The following is a 22,315-nucleotide window of genomic DNA, read 5'->3' on the forward strand; positions in this document are numbered from 1 at the left end:
TCTTAGCTTTGAAAGATACAACTGGCACTGGGATCCCAATCAGAATAGACTCCTGCCCAGTTACAGGTACAATTAAGATTGGTTTCTCATCCAGTGAAGTTTCCTGGCTTGTAACATATGCAACCAGAATTGGCATCTCATTTAGGCTAGGTTCTTTGCTTTGACAGATACAACCAAGACTGGCACCCCATCCATAGTAAGAGATTTATTTTGTAGACAATTAAACCAGAAAAGGCATTCCCCCCATTGCAGGTTCTTGCCCTGTGACTGATGCAACCAAGACTGGCATCTCATTTAGGGCAGGTTCTTGGCTTTGAAAGTGACAAGTACTGACATTCCAAGCAGGATAAAATTTTGTTTTGTGACCAATGCAACGGAGGCTGGCATCCCATTCAGAGTAAGCTCATGGCTTGGGGCAATTGGAATAAACATGTGTTCTCTGATGAGCCAGTGATGGAAAGCTGGCTTCAGACAAAGAACGGTAACACACATGTCATTGGTTTATCTTTTGGACAAAAAGTGTTGTTCATAATGATGAGTACAACGCTTGGTAAAAATGTGGTTAAAGTACTTTGGAGGTCCATTTTTGTTGTGAAGACCTGCATAGATGCAAGTAATTAGGACCAAGAAGCCCTCTGTTTTTCTTTTTTATCTCCTTATTTTCAAGGATTGAACTATGGCAGTATCTACCCCAGCTGCTCGTTCCTGCTTTTCCTGTCAAGCCTGTCTCATTATTATTCGCTTTTCTCTTTATTGTTATGCAGTGACCGAATTTTCAAAATAAATGTTGAATGGAGCAGTGCCCCCTACAGTTTTTTCTTGGAAATGCAACCTGTCCTGCAGAGCAAATTTACATCTGGTGATTACATTTTATCGATCTAATCGAAGAGGTACAGCATGAACACGTCAATCAATGGAATGTATTTATGATGCTGGAATGGATTATCGATAAGGTTTAATAGTTTGTTGGTACTTTTTATTTTATTACGTAATGCAATCTATAGAAGTATAAATTTATATGTTTCACTTCACCTGACTGGAAAGTGAACACCTGCTGCTTTGTAAGATTTGCTTTTCTGTCTTCAGGTCGGTCACTCAGTAGCCTAATCGAATGCGTCTCACAGCTGCTGCTGTTATCACAAATGTGTGTCTTTTTTATTTTTAACTGAATAATTCTATTCACCTTCTTTTTTTCCCCCCTTCACCAGTAAAAGTGGTGGGCTGCCCTCCCCTGCAGGCTGATCCCACAGATTGCATAGAGCACAGTCATTGTAGCTCAACAAGTCCTTTCTGGTTTTGCTGTAAGCTTGCTGGTTTCAGAGCCTTCATGCCTGTCTGTCTAACGGTTCATGTTTCGTTCTGGCTGTCTTACTACAACCGGCAAGCATTCTGTTATCACACAGGGTTAGAGCTGAACATTTAGCACATTCACTTATTAGCTTATGGGGTAAAGTAGAATCGTTCATTATCTGTGTGAAAGCCACATTCTATTCAAATTCAAACTAAGTAAAATCTTATATGAATTTACCACTAACTAACGTTGAGAGATTTGTCTCTTACAGTAACAACATCAATAAAAACTCCACCAATTAAATTCTCTAGAGAAACCCTGACAATAATGAGACTGATAAGATGTATACAGCACACTCTTTTGATGGCTTCTTGCTTTGGCAAAATATAAACCAATGAAATAAATAAATAAGGAAAAAGGACCTCAGCTAATATAGTGGAATAAATTGTCCGAAAAATTTAGATGTTAGTGGAGTGAGTGGGGAAAAAAAGTAATCTAGATTAAAAAATTATGAATAAAATATGCTTTATTTTTGGCAGGATTAAAAAAAAAAAACAAAAACAAAAAAAAACAAAAAAAAAAAACCTATGTAGGTTTACGAGGAAAATTCAGCGTCATGGGGGATCTGACGAGCGAGACATGAAACAGAACCATTACGCCCATTGAATGTGGGGCATTTCTGAAAACGAATCAAAATACAGGGAGAAATCTGCTGAGGACACAGCAGATATGAAGTCTGTGTTTAAAGGATATTAAAATTACTGATGAAATGAGTCTCAAATAATTTGGTTTACTTTTATTATTTCCCTACTTGAATATTCTAGCAGATATTGTGTTTAGGATGTCTTCTTATTGAGAAATTCAGACAAATGTGGAATATATGTATATTTTGTTTGTTCTATGAATAGCTTTAAAATGCTAACGATACAATACTGATTAAGATGTGTAAATCACAGTATTGTGAAAAAGTAAGTAACCACAAAATGTTTTTTCTTAGTAGCATATATGGATGTTTCAACATTTGATCTTCATTTAAATAGTGTCTATTGATAAAGGTGATATACTGTACTATAACACGTGATAAGCCACATTTGCAGTTTTTTAAATATAAATGCAAATTTTGCATGTGGAAAAAGTAAGTGCACCCTAGCATGTATCACTACCACAGATACCTAGAAAGACCTGCAAATGATTAGAACATCCTTAGAGGGGATCTTGTGTGAATATGTCCTCTTATTTAAAGCTCAGATATTTAGTTTATTATGAAGTGTGCCGAGATCCAAAGAGCTGTCTGAGACTTTCAGAAAGAATGTTCTAGATGTCGGAGTCTGGGAAGGAAATTAAAAACATCTCCAAACAATTGGAAGTCAACGATTGAAGATCATAATAATGTTGCATTTTATTTATAACAACAACATTTATTTATATAGCACATTTTCATACAAAAAGTAGCTCAAAGTGCTTTACATAATGAAGAAAAGAAGAATAAAAGACAAATAAGAAATTAAAATAAGACAACCTTAGTTAACATAAAAAGGAGTAAGGTCCGATGGCCAGGGTGGACAGAAAAAACAAAAAAAAAAAACTCCAGAGGCTGGAGAAAAAAAATAAAATCTGTAGGGGTTCCCGGCCACGAGACCGCCCAGTCCCCTTTGGGCATTCTACCTAACATAAATGAAATAGTCCTCTTTGTAGTTAGGGTTCTCACGGAGTCACTTGATGCTGATGGTTATACAGACTTCTGGCTTTTAATCCATCCATCATTGTTGGAACATCATGGTGCTTTGGGTAGATGGTGGTGGCACAAGCCACTACCAATAGGACACCGGAAAAGGAAACAGAAGAGAGAGTAGGGGTTAGTACAAATTTTGAATGAATAGTTATTATAATGAATTGGATATACAGAGTGTCAGGATTAAATTACAGTGAAGTTATGAGAAGGCCATGTTAAAGTAATGTGTTTTCAGTAGTTTTTTAAAGTGCTCCACTGTATTAGCCTGGCGAATTCCTACTGGCAGGCTATTCCAGATTTTAGGTGCATAACAGGAGAAGGCCGCCTCACCACTTCTTTAAAGTTTTGCTCTTGGAATTCTAAGGAGACACTCAGTTGAGGGCACTTTACATTTGTAGTAAATCTCAGTGCTACATAAAAAGTTTAAACAAAGGCAAAACGAGTTAAAAACCGAGATAAAACAATAATTAGTAGCATTCTTGTTAATATGATTTCCTAAATAAAAGTCTTTAGCTCTTTTTTAAAACAGCAGATCTCATCTACAAGCAGAGATTTCAAACAACTGTCAACTTGTCCAGGCCTGGCCACCCCAGCAAGTTCAGCTCACAAGCAGAACACAAGATCCTGATAGAAGTCTCTAAGAACCTGAGAATTGCACTACGGGACTTCCAGGTAGCTCTTGCGTCTGTTGGTGTCAACACGCAGGAGTCTATAGTTAGAACGAGGATGCATAAATTTGATCTACGTGGTAGGCGTAACCGAACGAAACTGGAAAGAACATCAGGGCAAGACTAAAGTTTACCCACCTAGAACTTCTAGAACATTGCACTCCAGACAGACGAGGCAGAGAGAGAATTATTTGGCCACGGTACCAGAAGATGTGTAGCAAAAACCGAAGACGCCATTTGAACAGGAGAACCTAATACCACCTGTTGAGCATGGTGATGGAAATGGTCTGTTACTGCGCTGGGTGACACCAACTCTAGGGATGTCACTGGGGCCTGTTATGGCATAAGGACATATTTGAATTTGGAGTGATTTATAGCACCTATATAAAGTGTTCATTCTAATGGAAATGTTTGCATTTTCCTGTTATACAATGTTAAGTCCCAATGGATTTGTTTTGACATTTTTGACTCTGACCAACAGAAGACGACCCTTTAAGGTCAACATGAAAGCAGATAACTCTAAATTATAAATAGAAAACACAAACTAATTCATCACATAAGCGTTCACCCCTTCAGGTTGGAGATTTCAGTTCAACTCAGTTTATTTTTGCATAGCGCTGTTCACCAACTGCAGGCACAGAGCGCTGTGACATGTTCTCGGGTAAAAGGCCAGTAGAGTTTTTTTCAAATTCCTAAATAAAGAATTAGTGCACATGAAGACACGGATTTGTTAAAACACACAAAAAAACAAAGCAGACACAGATTAACATAAATGGAAACCAGCTCCTTTGGCAGCCATGACAGCCTTGAGTCTGTGTGCTCAGGCCTTCTCTGCCATTTTTTTCCCCTTCTCTTCTTTGTAACTTGTTGAGCTCTCTTAAGTATCATGGAGATTGTGAGTGAACAGCCTTTGTCAAGTCCAGGCTCTGATTTGACCACTCCAATACATTCATATTGTTGTTTTGACGCTATTCCTGCACAGCTTTGGCTTTCTGCTCAGGCTTGTCGTTTTCTCCCAAGGCTCAGACTCCATCTCCTGGATTTTTCTCATATTTTGCTGTTGCAGAGAAGCATCCCTCCGGCCTGATGCTGCCATTGCCACTCTTCACGGTGGGGATATGATGTGTTTGTGATAATGTGCAGTGCAACATGACATTTAGTTTGATGGCTAAAAAGCTTAGCCTCTTCCAGCAAGCATAGGGTGCATGGCAGGAACAACCCCTGGACAGGGTGCCGGTCTACTGAACACACACACGTGCCCACCCACAAACACCGGGCAATTTAGCCTGGTCAGTCTACCAAACCTGCACGTCTTTGGAAGAAATCTGGAGCGCCTGTTAGAAACCCATACAGACACAGGGAGAATAGGCAACTACCTTGCAGGGAGGACCTGGGACATGAACCATGCTGCCTGATTCAGTGGTGTGTAACAATAAAATGTAAAACCTTCCAATACAGTGTTTTTAGGTATACAGTAAGGTGTTCAACAGTTTGACTTCAATTTGCATTGTGTAATGCCATTAAGAAATGAGGTGTATGACAGCACATTGGATCCCATGTGTCTTTTTCATGTGTTTTTTCTGAAAGGATGAAGAGAAGAATCAACAATGAAATGCGACAATCTGCTAGATGCTGAAATCACTGGATGTGCCTGTGATGACACGCATGTTAAAAGCACAGCCAGGATAGATGCGTCAGGACACAATTTGTCGCTCAACAGATTGTTTGCATTGATGATTTAGAACAGAAACACTTGATTCTGACATAAATTAGGGGATCAGAGACAAAATAATCTGATAGAGCAGCTGAAGTGACAGAAGCCACATTAATAGCAACATATGCCTCCAAAAATAAATAGAAAAAATATCATGAAAATATCAGCCAGCAAGTATGAAAAAAAACAACAGTAATTACTTCAACATGGCTGGGATAGACTCAGATAATTTACAGTGTTATAATGGCAGACAGTCTTATTAGAGGCTCTTGGGATTGTGTGTGTGTATATAAAAGTAGGTTCACCATTGTGAGTACATGAAATACAGAGTTTATTCTTTGATTATTATTTATTTATTAATTATATTATTTATTTGCATTATTTGTGTCTTCTTCTTCTTCTTATTATTATTAAAGTGTGCTTCAGTGTAGAAGTCATAACCTGCATGCCTTTTTCCATACGAACAACTGTAAACCCACTTCTGCCCACCCCATGTGTGTGTATGTGCATATATGCATACTGTACACCATAACGTACCATTTTCTAAGTTCGGCTAATCATGAGTAGGGCCATGGGGTGTATATATGTATATATATATTTATATGTGTATATGTACAGTACACATAATTTAATGTATTCCTTTTGAGCCTACTGGCTCAGCTCATGTTGTATGTAAGGGGCCACTTCTGCTTAGCCTGAGATGTCCTTGGAGAAGAGAAGTTGGCCATTGGAACTCTGTGTATCAATCCTAATTAGAAATGAACCATTTGCTGTTTCCATTACTTTCTTGTACAGGATATTTTTATTTTTCTTTCTTTTTTTTTTATCTTTTAAATATATGCGTTGGTTCTGCCCCCTCCCTTTCCTCCACTCCACTTACAGATGGTTTTTTGTCTTGTGTGCAGGTTTCACACAGAGGACGACGGCAGCTCGCTCTGAGGGTATCCCACTGTGAGTATTATGATGTTAATATTTTTCTTGCCTTTATTTTGTGTCGATTGGCTGTGTAGCACTAGACAAGACTACAAAAGTAATGTGTGTGTGTGTGTGTGTGTTGGAGGGGGCTTGTGCTGTATGAAAATGGTTCAGCAGATCCTCGGAAGATGACTTGGAGGTTGTCTTTTTGCTAGCAGAAGGGGCTGTTCAGTTGATTTCTAGGGTCTCTTGACAGCCTGACAGGAATGCTGGAGTGAATGCAAGTCTTGGAGTTTTCTTGTGGTTTCAGAAGCCCTGGGAAGTCACGGCTGACTCAATTAGCACATCAGTTTTAAATGCTGAGATGACTTCAAAGAGACGAGAGACTGGTCAAAGGCACAGGGCTCTAAGTTACGGGCTGGCCGCCAGTCCACTCCTTTCAGTTTTGTGTTCATTTTGGCATTTTCTTCAATGCAAAAACCAGTAAATTCAGTGATTCGCTCTTGTTTGTTACTGTAAAACCTAGTGCTTGTACTTTGTACTGTATGTTATGAAAAATAAGGCAAGAGCACAGAAAAAGAACAGTACAGCAGGGCTGAGAGAATTATGCTAATGGTGTAACCAAACAGTGTGGGTGTATTTTAATTGAACACACTTGCCCGCCATGTCTTCTGCCTTCTTCTATTTTCTGTTTACTAACAAAATAACCAAAGCATGCTGTCAGAAAACCCTTTTTTAGTCTGAATAAAAAAATGTTCAAAGACAATTCTAATTATTTATTATATCCTTTACTGAAGGCATGGTGCATTATGCCAAAAATACAATTTATAATGTCTAACACATGCAATGCACAGAGGGAATACAGTATCGTGTATAGTGAACTGTATGTCATTGAAGCAGGGGTGGGCTTATAGCAGCAGGTATCAGCATGAAAAGTTCTGAAAGAAGTTGAGTCCTCATCTGATAATCAAGTACAGTATGTGCAACTGGCATCACAAATATATATTATATAAATAAATTATGAATGTATATGTGATCTGTGTGTCTGTCGTTTATTAGGTGTGCTATATGGTGGTCAGGCATGCACTATTATATAGTGCCTTTCATATCTGTCTGTCTGTCTGTATGAACATATACAGTATATACATTTGCACATTCTGTATGTCCAATAGTACATGGGCGTTTTTTCTTTTGTCAGACTTTGACTGTTTTATGAATAAACATTTATAGGTAAGAACATTAATAAATAATATTAGACAGTTTTCTGTTGCAAACAACTTATTAGAGGTAGATATAAAAAGTGCTGTATTAAAAACAGAAGAGAGAAAAGAATTACTGTAAGTCAAATTTTTTCTTAGCCTTGTCTTTAACAAGCTTTCACATGCAACATATCATCAACATAACATATGATAGATGTGAAAGGCACCACATAATAGATAGAAAGTAAGGCATTTTTTAGAATATGGATTGAACGATCACTATGTAAAACATGGAAATAGAAATATGTAAAAGGAAAAACATAAAAAATCGAAAAAGTATGAAACACGCAATTGATAGGCCACTACCTTACAGATACACAGATAGACATTCCCACCTCAGGATCTTATAATTTCTCCAGGCCTTAATGACCAGCAAACATTTTAATCTCACCTTTCATGCCAGTTTTCTCTCACCTTTTCTCCTTTCATCAACCCTGGCTTTGTTCCCCTCTGAGATATGTTACCTGTTCTTTCCTTTTCAGATTCACACCAGAGGGAGGCTATACAGCTTGCGTCTTATACCTTCTTTCCTTTTCGTCATGGAAATAACCTTTAACCATCTTTTTTCCAAGATATCTATATAGGTAGATATAACATAAGAAATTTAACAAACAAAATCATTCAGTTCATCAAGCCTGTCCAATATCTCAAGATTCTACTTAGATAGATATGAAAGGCACTATATTATATATAAATGTTAGTCACTATATAATAGATATGAAAGGCACTGTAGTATAGATAGGTAGAAAGATAGCTAGACATGATAAGCTATACTTATTATCATGACACACAGAACGTTCTGTAAAACTACAGAAACTCTCAGCCTCACGTACAGGGACTGCAGCCATCCATCCTTGAGATCATTTTATAGCCGATTGTTTAAAGTGCAAATAGGCAGTGACTGCTATAACAGTGGTTTTCTCTGATGATTTCTTTTACTTTTGAAGTTAATATCTGTGTCTCCCCTTTTCTAACGTATCACGAATGTGAGCTGTGGGCTGATTTTGATGTATACTTTTTTTCAAGCAATCTGAACTGCAGACAACAGCATAATTCCTTATTCATGTGTGTTTCACATTATGATTGATTGATTGATTTAATTTCTAACTGTGCTTTTAACATGGACGATTTGAAATGCAAAATTTAATTTGGTCTTCAGGAGCCCATCATCTTGTTAAATCAATTTTCTTTGAGGGAAAACACAAAGCATCACATTGGTCTCATGTACTGGCACTCTTGAGCTTCTTTACGTTTTCTTCTGTGGTTTTCCTGGTAGTAAATGTGATGATAATTTGATTTGGTGAGGGTCACTGGTTTCATACTCAATAATGGCTCCTTGCACTGTATAGGAGAAAAAAATACCTTGAGATTTTTGCATGCATATCAAAAAAAGTTCCTACTGTGTATTTTAAATTTGATATTATTAGTGTGTAGAGGTGGGTGTTTGTATGGCCTGAGTATGCAAGTTTTGTGCTTCTGGTACTTACTGTAAGTATGAATCATAGCTCTCTTCATGATGAACTGTTTGGGTTTGGTAAACTTGTGCTTCCCTCTCACTGGGACTTCGTGTTATATTTATGCTGCCTGTACTTAGGGCACCCTGTTGCTTTCTGCCCTGTGTCTGAGTGTGGCTCTGGGAGCAAAGACTTTCAATGTGCACAACAAGCGGTGCTTAAAAATCTGCATGCTGCTCAGGCCGCCAGAACCCCTGCATAAGCACTTGCTTTTTGTCGGGTCCCAATTCCCTCCTACGCATTCCTGTAGGAGAAATAGAGAATAATAGAACTGATTTAACTCCCGACTAAAAAAGGTAAATCATGTGAGTGTGCAGGAGTGGGCTGCACTGTATCATTATTTGAATTATGGGCATCATCATGATTGTTTTGCAAATGCATTGTGATTTGGTTTTAAGTCAGACTGGGGTCGGTACTTATGTTCCATTGGGTCACATAACATAACAACATATATTTATTAGTTTGTTTGTTTGTTTATTAATTACTTAAAGTGTTTGGAGGGGAAAAGAAATGATGGCCAGCTTGTTAAGTGCAATTATATATCATGGGAATGCCTTTGGATGATTATACCAATTATGTCACAGCATTATTACTTATTAGTGTTTTTTTAACTAATTCATTTATTTTTGGCAAAATTAATTATTGCCAGTTTATTAAGTGCATTTTTAAGTAGTCGGTATACTTAAAATTATTTGAATGATTACACCAAAGAAGGCAAGTGATGCAATTTCATTTATACTTTTTAAATAGCTTTTTCATCAAATTCAAATGCATGTTAGAGTTTTATGCCCACACTCATTTATGCACGTTAGCAACCTTAAAAAAGATTAAATGTCTGTCTGTTTCTGTCTATCGATCAATCTCATTTATGTAGTGTACAAAGGACGATGCTGCTGTATTCTTAAACAGCTTCATAAAAAGCAAGATTTTGCTCAAGAGAGCAGAATAGAAACTTAGTTCATTTTCAGCAAAAAAAAAAAAAAAAAAAAAAAAAACTTCCACAAAACATGTATGTGTGGGCGTGATGCTCGGCTTTCAGGAGAAGTGCGTGTAACAACATCAAATGCATAAAATCATGTCTTCTGCTTTGGAATTTTTAATAATTGTTCCGCTATTTGGTAGCCTTCAAAAAAGAAAAGAGAAAAGATTTGCGCCCTCCTAATTTGTTGAAGTAAATTAATTGTTGACTCATAATTTCTACAGTGGCACCCCTTGACAATTTGAGAAAGGAGATCAACAAAAATAGCAAATGATGTTATAGATTATTTATATTACAGGAAAAAAAATTAAAGATGTTTCATCTAACCATCAATTGAAAATATTTTTGAGTGATTTTTCTCAATTTTTCATAATAACAAGCACAATTGCCAGTTTATTATTTTTAGCTTTACAAAAATGTAAAAAAAATATTCCAGAAGGTCATAGTGTTTTTGAAGAAAATTTAAAAGGATCAATAAATGACACTGGTTTTAGTGAAATCCAAAAGAGTAACAAAAAGGTCAAAATCAGGGGGGGTAAAATTGAATGTCAGAAACAACATCCATCCATCCATTTTCCAACCCGCTGAATCCGAACACAGGGTCACGGGGGTCTGCTGGAGCCAATCCCAGCCAACACAGGGCACAAGGCAGGAAACAATCCTGGGCAGGGTGCCAACCCACCGCAGGACCAGAAACAACATGCAAAAATCTAATTTAAAAAAAAAAAAAAGTAGAAGTGCTGGCTGCCTGAAAGTTGATAGCAAATCACTCTTCAAAGATTCATTGTTTGTTTGGAATTCATCCGTAAACTTTGTTGTTAAGCTCACCACATCAGCATGTTAAATGCTGATCCCTTGATGATGTACTGTAACTCACCATAGTGTTGGTGATGAAAATCACATGTGAAACTATGGCACATGAAAATCCACATTTAAAATGATTCACTAACTTCAACGTCATTTTGCTGGCAAAATTCCTGTAAACCGAGAACGGACAGTCAAACTTAAGGAGACAGGATTACTGTCTTTTACATTGAAGAAAGTATAGTAATAAACTGAATAAAGTGAATCTGGGGATTCAGATTCATTTCAACAGTTTTAATGGCGCAGTGAGTAGGGTTTCAAGGTGGCAGGTGGTTATCTACATTACTTTCATCTAAGCCTTAGGAGCTCGCTCATATGGGATCAGTTCTGTGTTGAGCACCACCAGGCAAAGAGTATGGGTGTAGTACAGGAGAAGGTCTCCCCTACAGACAGCATTACCAGACTTAATTAAACAAGAGCAGGAATGTGGTGATTCATTGGCACTGTTGGTTCATTGGTGAATGGAGGATGGGAATCTTGAGCTAGATAGCATTATTAATGCTGAGACTTGGATTTGAAGTAAGTGCAAGAAGGAAGGTGAATGAATCGGCATGTTCTTTATCCATTGGTGCATAAAACTCTGTTAAAAATAACATTGGTAGTCAGCACTGCTAGAAGATTCTCATTGTTCAGAGGCAGGTTTCTTCTGTTTCAACTCTTTTGCTTATTTTCACTTCTTGGTTTTAGACCATTGCATTCCTCTGATTATTCTTTTGCTTTGCCTCTTAGCTATCATCTCCTTGTCAGTTTTTTCCAGGCACTCACAATGATTTTCGTCTTACATCAATGTGCCCGTAACATCTTCAGTAAAAGCCAAACAACATGTCTACTGTGATATCTGTCCTCATGAAAGACAAAAAGAGTGAGTAGGCCTCCAAATCCCACCAGTCTGACCAGGAGTTCACTAAGCTTGACACGAAAATAGGTGTGCACCCCACACAGCAGGGTCCCAAACTCGCACCAGCAGGCCTCTAGGCTTTACAGGCTTTTAAATAATAAAAGTCCACAACAATGGAGAAATGGAAAACTGGGAAACCTCTGATCCAACACAAACCAGGCAAGATCCTTACATTTTGATATTTATTCAAAAAAGAATAATAAAAAAAATAGAAAAAGAAACAAAGCAGTAACAGGAGTAACAAAAATTAAGTTTAAAGGCAAAACTTAAAACAACTAAATCTAAATCAGAATCAAAAGGCAGGGCCCTAATATAAATGCAGGGGTCAAAACTGGAGAAATAAAGCAAGAATCAAAATAAGTCGTGATACTAACAATGATGAGGCTGATGAACATCCAAAAACTTGCTGGGCTCCCCAATCAGGTGGACCTGCCTCCTTAGGCTGTACGTATAGGAGACAGGGCAGAGGACAAACAACATTTGAAACACAAACATAAAGATTAACCTAAAATTACCAATATATACAGAACACCACCAAAAACTAAATATATAAGAAATAAACTTAAGCAAGGGCAATGATCCTGGCTGAACCATAATAATATCACCCTGTTAAATGTGACAGGCAGTACGAATCCAGGGTGGGACGCTGATCAGAACAGCCTGACATGAAAGGAGACATAATGAATAGGTAAAAAAAAAAAATGAAACACAGGCATTAACTAATTAAGTCTGATTCAGAAGAGGAGGAAAAAATAGGAAGGTCAGTGATAAAATACAAACGGGATTTACAGGAGCGGGCAAAAGCATCCAAAAAGACGCAAGACAAAATCATATTGCAAAAATGGGAAGATCCAAAAAATATTGTCTGAATCATAAAATATGTGAATATGAGAACTTGTAGAGGCAAGTAGAGCAATCGACTTCTATCTATCTATCTATCTATCTATCTATCTATCTATCTATCTATCTATCTATCTATCTATCTATCTATCTATCTATCTATCTATCTATCTAATAGTGCCTTTCATGTTTAGCTATCTGTCAGGTTCTGTTTATTCCTGTATATCAGATATCATGGATGTGATATGACCTTCTCTGTTGTATTGTTCTGTGACCATAAAACAGTTAGTCACTTATGCCAATTTATTTTTCTTTTAGCTTTTTGTACAGTGAGTTTCCATCATTAAACTCTTATTGAGCTATTTCTCAAGTGTCTGCAGCTTCCTTCACTCTATATCCCAGGCAGTTTTAAAGAGTGCCTTTCCTCAGTAAGCACCCTGTCCAAGACTGTTTAGAGCTGGGATTCTTGATCATTAAATCGAAGGACCCAAATAACAAAATCAGTACTGTACAGGGAAAATCCCCAGAAAGGGGATTGTTGCTATAATGACAGCAGAGCTGTAGAAAGATTACAGTGGCCAAATAATATTAAAAAAAGGGATTTGCCCTTTGTGACTACATGTCCCATGAGCGGGTGTCCAAATCAGGAGTTGACTGGAGAATCACTGCCACCTCCTGTTGTTGGGAGATTAAACTGGCCTAGTCCATTCGCCACACCCCAGCTGTCCTGACTGGAATAGGAATCATTAGCCATTACACTGTCTATCTATTATGTCCACCTGGCCAGAGTAAGACAACTCTCTCTAACCCAGTCGAGATGCCGATTCTTCCATGTTGCCATTCACACTGTAAAGCCAATTTTGGAACAAAGTGAAACTGAACCATTGCTAGAATTGAGGAATATCAATGAAGATGTGAGTTGATAATCAGACGTTGACATAGAAAGTAAAATGGATACATGATACGGCACTGTACAGCCAAATCGCTGTGATATGCCCAGTGAATTTCTTCGGATGAAGCTTTAGTGTGGTGTGACAGTAGTTGCACGAAAAAAAGGCAAAAGTGCATGGACAAGCAAGATGTTACTCTCCTAAAAGCTATTTGCACCTGTCAATGTTTGTGTCAGAGGAAATGTGGAAGTCACTAAGCGTTGCGCTGTGATCAGGCACTGATATTCTACCCTCTCATGTAAAAATATAAGAAAAGTGCAGCAAGAAACACACACCTACTGTCCCGATTGTGACATCTGACTTTGTGTTGGTGACTGTCTAAAAACATGTCACACTAAGGACGTGTACTAAATCTGCATCAGTACAGTATAACAGTGGATGCTAGACACGCCCCTTCTACTGTCTTTCGGTTGACGTTCGGGTGTTTACATGTTTCTGTTACATATGTAATATTTTTTCTGGTTGAAAAAAATTTGCTTTTGACTCATTTTTCTAGGATTAATGAATTTGGATTAGAATTACTGTGGCAGAACTATTAACTGAATGAATTGAGGCCTCTTGCCTACATGGCACTAGTCGGTATTTATCGTTTTCATGCCATCGGGTGTTGTTTTTGTTTTTAGAATTGCTAGTAAATGAAGAGGGCCATGTTGTTAATCCAGACTATTCCAGTTTTTGTTAACCCTTCTTTCCTCAGCCCCCACAAAGGACATAAAGTTTCCAACCAATGCCTTGGTCTCATGCACTGAGGTGATGATTAAGTCACACAAGCAGTCCCGAACTCGGGCCCCTTGCCTGCTGCTCTGCATTTCAAATATACTGGGCTCATGGTAAGAGGAAAAGTGAAATCAAAGCCAACCGGATTGATTGGGGTTGGCTGGTGTCACTTTTGTTTTTTGCTATGAAGAATTCAATTACTGTGGATTATCCAATCCCACTGGGCCTCTGAGTGTTAGGAATCTCCCTGAAGTCCCCTGATCCAAAACGTGATAGCAGCACTACTGTCTGACTTGGCCTAATTGAATATTTCATATGTCGCTGCAAATGTTTTCATCGTGGCGCTGCGATGTGTAATTGCATCTCTTTGTCTCACGTGTATTGCAAGTTCTTTTTTATTGGGAAGAAAATAAAAAAAAAATTAAGGTTGGCGTCATAGCATCTTGAGGTTTTCCGATATCAAGGGTGTCATGCTTTAATCAAAAATCAATAGTGTCTATGCTTTGCGTTTAAGAGAGTAATAAAATAGAAATTTATATTGACTCTCATTGAATTAAGGCTGCCTAGATTTGTTGACCTACGCTCCGGTGGTGGAGGCCCCTGTGTTTCTTTTTTATTTGTGTTTCTGTACCATGCAAACTACTACGTTTTTCTCAGTTAACATGTACAGTGATAGCATTGAGGCTTTTTGTCTTTCTGCTCCTTGTGGACACAAAGCTCCAATGGTAGGAGGCTGCTGGCCCACTAAATCCGTCTTCAGTCTCCGAGGGCTCTGTCCTGCTTTTCTTATCATGCAGTCTTCTGGATTAATGATATTTGGCCTGACTAGTCAGCTTAATAATAAAATATTGTTTATGCCTTGCAGTGCAGTGGTCTACCTTTTGTGGAGGTTGGGGGTCTAATTATACCATCATCCATCCAGTTTCAGACCTGCTTCATCCAATTGAAGGTCACTTGTAATAAGTCTCCCAAATGGGAAATTGTAGCTTCTGATGCCCCTTTTGTCCATTTCCACCACTTCTTAAATTTGAGTGCCAACTCCGCAGTTCAGTACATTCATTTTCATAGACTGTACATGGGAAATAAATTGAAATCACTTGCACTACTTCATCACATCTTTACAGTTTGCCAGAAAAGATGGAACTTGTTGATGCTCCCTTGCTTCAGTTGGATGATGGGCTTTCTGTTAGGCCGATCGATAAAGTCAGCCGAGATAAATGAGAAGCATTCTGCCAATTAGAGATGATTAGGTTACCTTCTTACCAATCAGGTGCTTGAAATCCCCCGCGTGTGCGAGGCTACATCTCTGGCATTGAAAGAAGCTGAGCACCAGTGGAAATAACAAAGCTGGTGGGGGATACAGCGGGTCTGTTCTCTATGATATGAGAAGGATGCAGTGTCAGTGTGGCTATCGATTACAAGTACGGCGTTGTAGTTAATGGCAATCAGATTGCAGCATTTGAAGAACAAGGCAACATCCAGGCAAACAGGCCTGTTGTTGAAAATAGTGGTAGATATTAGCTCCTTCATTCCTTTCATTAGCTTCTTCTTCAAATTAGAATGTATTCACTATGCGCCACAATGGATCTGATTGTACTCGGGTTTGGAAAAGAAGCTAATGAAATTCAATATTGTGGGTTGACATCTACCAACATCTTCTATACTCTCTCTTGACTTCTAATATTATCAAATGTTAACGAAAACCTTGTTCTGTTCCTTATGATATGTATGACACCCATGTTAGTGTGACCATAGATTATAAAAACGATATTGCAGTTAATGGCAAACAAATGGCTTCAGTTAAAGTGTTCAGTCAGATCCATTATAGCACGTAATGGATTGACTAGGGTTATGCTCTAATTTAGAGAGGTAGTTAATGAAATTTAATATCGTGAGTTAACATGTACTGACAGTGTAATGCCAACATCCTCTAGAACTGTCTCAATTCCCACTTACATTAACTGTTGGTGGGAAGTAGATCTCAGGTGGCTTTTTGGTCATACCATCCATACACAGTACTAGTGTTTACTATAAGAGTCGGACACAGGGTCTTTGTAGCTATCGATTATAAGCATGATGTTTCACTTGATGAAAATCACATCGCTTTGTTTTGAAAATTAGGTGACCTGTCAGTCCTGTTGTATCACATATGGATTGACTATGATTAAGCTTTAATTTTGAGCAGTAGTTAACAAAATTTAAGTGTGAAGTGTGTCAAGTGTGAAGTGGCAGAGATGAGGATCAGCACCTCTAAGTGGGAACGGGAACTTGTACTGCATATGTCAATAACGGTGCAGGAAACTGACTGGGTGGTACAAGCGTCTTCTGTCCTCTCTCATTTCTTAATGATATCCGTCAAACAGGTAATTGATTGGACCGTTTACAACCACAAAGTGAAAAGACATCTGTTATTATTTATTTATTTATTTATTTTTTCCCCTAATGATCCATTGCCACTGTAATCAATTGTGTAATGCATTGGTAATTATTACACACTTCATGGGACAATAATGGCTCCACTGAAACTGAAAATGGCCCGTTTATTACGATATATTGTTTAATTAGTGCACAATTATTATTATAATTAAGATGGACTCACCGCTCAAACGTGAACTGCCGGCGTTAAAGGTGGGACATAATTGATGCCAGCATGGATGCGTCTAGATTGCCGCTAACACTTTCTGCCTCATTAGTCTCTTAAGCAACTCTCACAGAAAAACAAAAAGTTCAACTTTTCAAAGTGCAGCAGCTCCTTTTTATTTTCTTTGCCACACCCTTGAAAAGACACACTTGGCGCTGGAGTAACACTTAATGCTAGGAGTGTACTAAATAAAGAAGTGAATTTTTGACATTAAGAAATTAGTGGCAATTACTAAATAACACAAAGTACTACTCGGTACCTGAAACTCTTAGCACTCTTAGTCTAGGATGAAGTAATTGCTGTTCAGAAGAACCGACAGAGAAACAGCAGCTAGATATTAGGCCCACCTGAATGGTGCCCACGCAATGTTAGCCACACTTCGCCATTTGACTGTCCCCCACATCACATCCACAACATTTTAGGTATATTATATTGATCCTTACACATCTATCTATCTATCATATAGTGCCTTTCACATCTAGCTATCCATCTGTCTGTACACAGTACCATTTATATCTATCTGTGAATATGTTATATACTTCCTTTCATAATTTCTGTATATTTCTGTCTATGTCCATTGGGCCCCTGAGTAAGGCCCTTAACTTGCAATTGCTCCATCCTGGGTATTACGTTAACCTGCATCCAGCCCTGGTCCTCAAGTTTACAGGGAAAACTTGGGGGTTGGTGGCAGTATTGACAATCCAGCTACTGTAAAAAATCTCACATTGTTCCAGTGTTGCTCTGAGGTGTCACCCGCTGCCCTTGGATCCTAATCTATCTAAAAGCAGATTAAAATTATTCTAAATTTATCGATAACGCTTTTAAGTGCATGTGGAAGTTGCAGAAGTGTTTCATACTGTAGATTTGGAGGGGGCGGGGGGGGTAGTTATGGGTGGGTGATGGGGACTTCTTATCAGAAACCACTTCTGCTTGATGACAAATTTTCTTTTTCTCCCTGCAATAATCTTCAATTCCGTTACTTATATTTAATTTGATGTATAATTGCTGTTAGTTTTTATGTAATAAAGGAATTTTAATGTAAAAAAATCTATGTATCTAAGTGCCTTTCATATCTGTCTGTCTGTCTGTCTGTCTGATTGCTATTACATAGTGCTTTTCATATCTATCTATGATAAGCTACACTTATTATCATGACGCACAGAATGTGCTGTAAAACACAATGCCTATTTCTCAGCCTCACGTACAGGGACTGCAGCCATCCATCCTTGAGATCATTTTGTAGCCGACTGTTTTAAGTGCAAACAGGCAGTGACTGCTGTACCTGTGGTTTTCTTTGATGATTTTTTACTTTTTAATTTAATAGCAGTGTTTCCCTGTCTGTCGGTCGGTCGGTCTGTCGGTCCGTATCATATTTGCTAATGTGTTGCCCACTCTTACTCCTTTTCATTGCTCTACAGGCCTTAGGTTGACTAACAGGAAAATTGTCACAAATTAAGAACTGCAACGCCAAAATAATCTTGATGCTCAAGTGGTACTGAAAGCTTAGTTCCCACCTGCTGCCAGTACCAGTCAAATGTGTCTCCTGGCCAGATGGAGATCCTCCATTAAGAATTAAGGTAACACATGCACAAGAGTTAGTGTTTTTAATTGATTTTAATTAACATAATATCCACTATTATTTTGATGTGTTCAGGTGGCACAGTGTTTAACCCTCCTACCACATACCTCAGCAGACATGGGTTCAAATCTTGGTGCAGTCACTGCGTGTGTGGAGTTTGCATACTTTCCCTAAAAGTGTTTGGGTGGGTTTTGTCCATGTACTGTATGTGTTTCCATCATCTCAAAGGCAGTTTAATTGACAAGCCCAGATTGTTATGGTATGAGTGCTTGATGTCCCATCCATGTTTTTTTTTTCTCAGCCCTTAATCTTGTGCTTCTCTCTGAGGACCTGTCCTGATAAAACAAACTAATGTAAAGATGTGCTGAGGTTTGTGCAGGTGAATATCTAGTCAGAAACTGCATGGATGGATGTGGAGGAATGTTCTAGAGCAGGGGTCCTGGAGGGCCGCAGTGGCTGCAAGTTTTTGTTCCAACCTGGTTGCTTAATTAGAAAGCAATTGTTGCCAATAATTTAATTTCATGGCTTGCTAGTGCTTTAACTTTGCTATGTCAGGTCATTCTCATATCCTGGATTTTCTTTCCCTTTCTAAGGATATCATCCAAATAATTTGAAAGCTAAAATGGAGGAGTAATTCTCAGTCCTTCACTTTTTTCTCTTCACTTTCCTTCCAAGTATTTAATTAAACCCAATAGTGCATGATAAATACACACAGGTGTCAATGGTAACAAGCTAAATGGAGAACTGTTGGTCTCTTTTGTCATCTGCATGTCATTGCTAATTAGGAGCCATTAAAATCTGAGAATACAGCTGTTTAAGACTAACAAAAGCAATAAAGGTTCAAAATCGTAATGAGCGAGACCACTAAAGTGAAGCAGAAGTGCTACTTGAGCAATAAGAGCTTCTTATTAAGCAATTGGGTTGGAGCAAAAACCTGCAGCCACTGCGGCCCTCCAGGACCGTGATTGAGGATCCCTGTTCTAGAATTTTGTGTTGGTTTGCACTGTGTGCCCGCTGCCAGAACTGCCAGTCCTGACACACTTCACATCCAAAATTAATTACAAAGTGTTTGGATGCCTTAGGATCTTTATTTGCTTTGAGGCTAGAGGTTAAAAAAGTAAACGATGAAGTTATTACTAATATGAAAACATCCAAAGACCAAAGCAGCAATAACACATGAGAGCCATTGCTCATAAGGTCTGCTTGAGCCAGGACAGCAGCTGGTAGCATGGTCGTGTGAACCTCGTCATCAGCAGCTGCTGGCTTTGAAAGCTCAGGCCGTGAAATTATGTTAATCCTGATGTTTAAGGTTTTTCATTGGGCTGCTGCAAAACAGGTTAATAGTGTCACCAAATGGCTGCATTGGCGGTTTTGGCTAAACACTTAATCCCCTTTGTCCATGCAACCGTTTCCTTTACCTCTCTGCATCAGCTGTTAAAGCACCTAACAATTGCCGGAAAGAAAGATTGCAGTGCAGGAATGGAGTGCACAAGAAGGAGGCAGTGAGTCAAAGTGTCAGTTAAGATGAGAATTTGGGTCTCGAGCACCACACGCCATCCCACTCCAGTCTGCCTGTCTCTTATACACTGTGTGGCCAGGTATTTGAATGACAACACAAGATACAGCAAGGAAATTTTGGGCCGCCAACCAGGTTGGCCCTTTTATTGTTCGGAGCCAGAAAATGTAAACAAAGATAAACAAAATTAATGCTCGTTGGTGTTCGTCCCTTCGGCAGGAATTTCAAAAGAAGACAGAAGTTGCACTCTCCCTAGCAGAACTCCATCCAGTGGGTTGCTTTGACCAGTAATGACACCTCCTTCTGGGACGCTCGAGATTTTATGGTAGCTGGACTGGAATGGGCAGGACTTAATGTGTTCATCCCCTTGGCTACTAAGCACTGTGAGAAAAGAAGTGTCTGTCTATCTATCTGTCTCTGTCTTTCAAACTTGAATCACTGTGTTGATCCTAATACTAGCCAAATTAGCGACTCTGAATGCAAAGATGAATCCTTCAGTGAAACTCACAAGAACACACATAAGAACATGTGAACATCACCCAATTAATCGTGAATCTGGTTTAAATTAGAGATGGCGATGCTCCCCACAGTGCTCCTCTACTTTAGAACGTAGTTTCGATGTGATTACGGTAAGAGCGGTTGTGATTCTGCCACACAAAAATGTCAAACACTGGTACAGGCCTTAAAAAAAATTGCTAGCCACTTCAAATAGTATCCGCTTTGCTGAGTAGGCCCAGCGACAAACTCCAATGGCAGACTTCTATCCTGCACAGGCCCAAAAATGAGGCTTAGGCTCTTTAAGCTTTAAAGTGTCAAAATATCCAAGGAAATGGAAACTGCAAACCTCTGGTCTGAAGGACAACAAAAACAAAGTACCTTTAACATTTATAAAATTATTTAAGTGTGCCAGAAAAGGATAACAAAAAGAAAAAGGAGCACCACCAGGAGGAACTATCACATCTTGTAATTATTTGTTGTCAGCAGCTCTGTGAGATTCCAGCACTTACGTGTGTCCGTTTAGGCCTCTGGAAGTTTTCACTATGGCATAAACCTTTTTGAAAATCTTACCAAAACTTTATGCTTTAGTAATGAATGTTGGCAGTGAGTCTCTGGAGACGCAGCTGCTGAACCAGTTCCTCATGTTAATCTGTTCTCTTAAGACTTGCTCCTTGTCCAAAACCTGTCGACATTTCCAATAAATATTTCAATCCCTGGAGGAGATTCTTCCTTTGCGCTGCTGCCACATCAGTTCTCTGCACCACAACAAGTCGAGCTACCCTCCGCTTCAGCTGTGTTCCTGATAGGCATTGGCATAAAGTGAGGTGTAACCATAGCTATGAGTATGAGGTGTGCAGATGCTGATACCATAACAGACGTTGGGGGTGAGCCTCGACTGACGCCATGAATATTCAGCACTCCTGGAGTCTCACTCACCCATTTTGCTTGTCACTAAGCCAAAAACCTGTTGGCAGCCTGAACCCTGTTGGGCTTCCCTTGAAGGAGCTTCCTCTGTTCAGAGACACGAATCCAGATGCACCCTCTGATGCTGTGTTAATTGTGCTTTCCTGGAAAGTGGATACAAAATTCTGAAATCAATGGCAATATCTCAAAAGTCTTTAACTCTAAGGCCATCTCTCACATTTGCCTTATGATCAGCGCCGTGGTGCTGATTACTGAGGTCTGAAGCACAAGAGACCTCCACAGTCACATTTACATACGTGTAGAATGGGTTAAGGAAAGAAAACAGAGGTTTATGTGTTTTATAACTGGTGGCTCTGTTGTTATCGCTAGCTGTCTCATCTGTCATCTGCACTGCTTCTCTATCAATGTCTCTGCGCTCATGAGTTCAAAATTGGTTCTTTTTTGGGTCCAATTGAATTCCAGAATTGTGGTAACTCCTTGCTGGGTTGTAACCATAGATGCTGTCCTGTGTGACTTATCCTTTTAGTTGAAGATGGACAGTTCGGAGAGCTTAAATTATGAAGAAAAGCAGACAAAGCAGGAGATAAACAACAACCCTTTGATTTTTCTTTGTGCTGCACTGCACTTCCACTCTTGATGGGGCCTCACTCAGCACCACCTATAAAAGCACACGATACCCCATTGTGTATGACAGTAGATAGAAGCAGCACATGCAGTGTTGTCTGGGTATGTCATGTTAAGCTTGAGTCTTTTTGTCTGCTAGCTTCAGTCTGTTCAGATGTGTCATTTGCTCTGAGCCAGAGTGTGGCATCGCTG

At 38.9% G+C, this 22,315-nt stretch overlaps 1 protein-coding gene across 4 annotated transcripts in view; it reads left to right on the top strand.

Moving 5' to 3' along the window:
• The window catches only part of rbfox3a (RNA binding fox-1 homolog 3a), a 1,290,878-nt gene that overhangs the window by 305,987 nt on the left and 962,576 nt on the right, over positions 1 to 22,315 (top strand). For all 4 annotated transcript variants that reach the window (XM_051936516.1, XM_051936518.1, XM_051936520.1 and 1 more), the window contains exon 3: positions 6,311 to 6,356. The gene's annotated coding sequence lies outside the window, so the exon portion shown is untranslated. The remainder of the gene's footprint in view (positions 1 to 6,310; positions 6,357 to 22,315) is intronic.

Source organism: Erpetoichthys calabaricus, chromosome 14 (assembly GCF_900747795.2).
Source record: "Erpetoichthys calabaricus chromosome 14, fErpCal1.3, whole genome shotgun sequence".
In the NCBI taxonomy this organism is placed as follows: domain Eukaryota; kingdom Metazoa; phylum Chordata; class Cladistia; order Polypteriformes; family Polypteridae; genus Erpetoichthys; species Erpetoichthys calabaricus.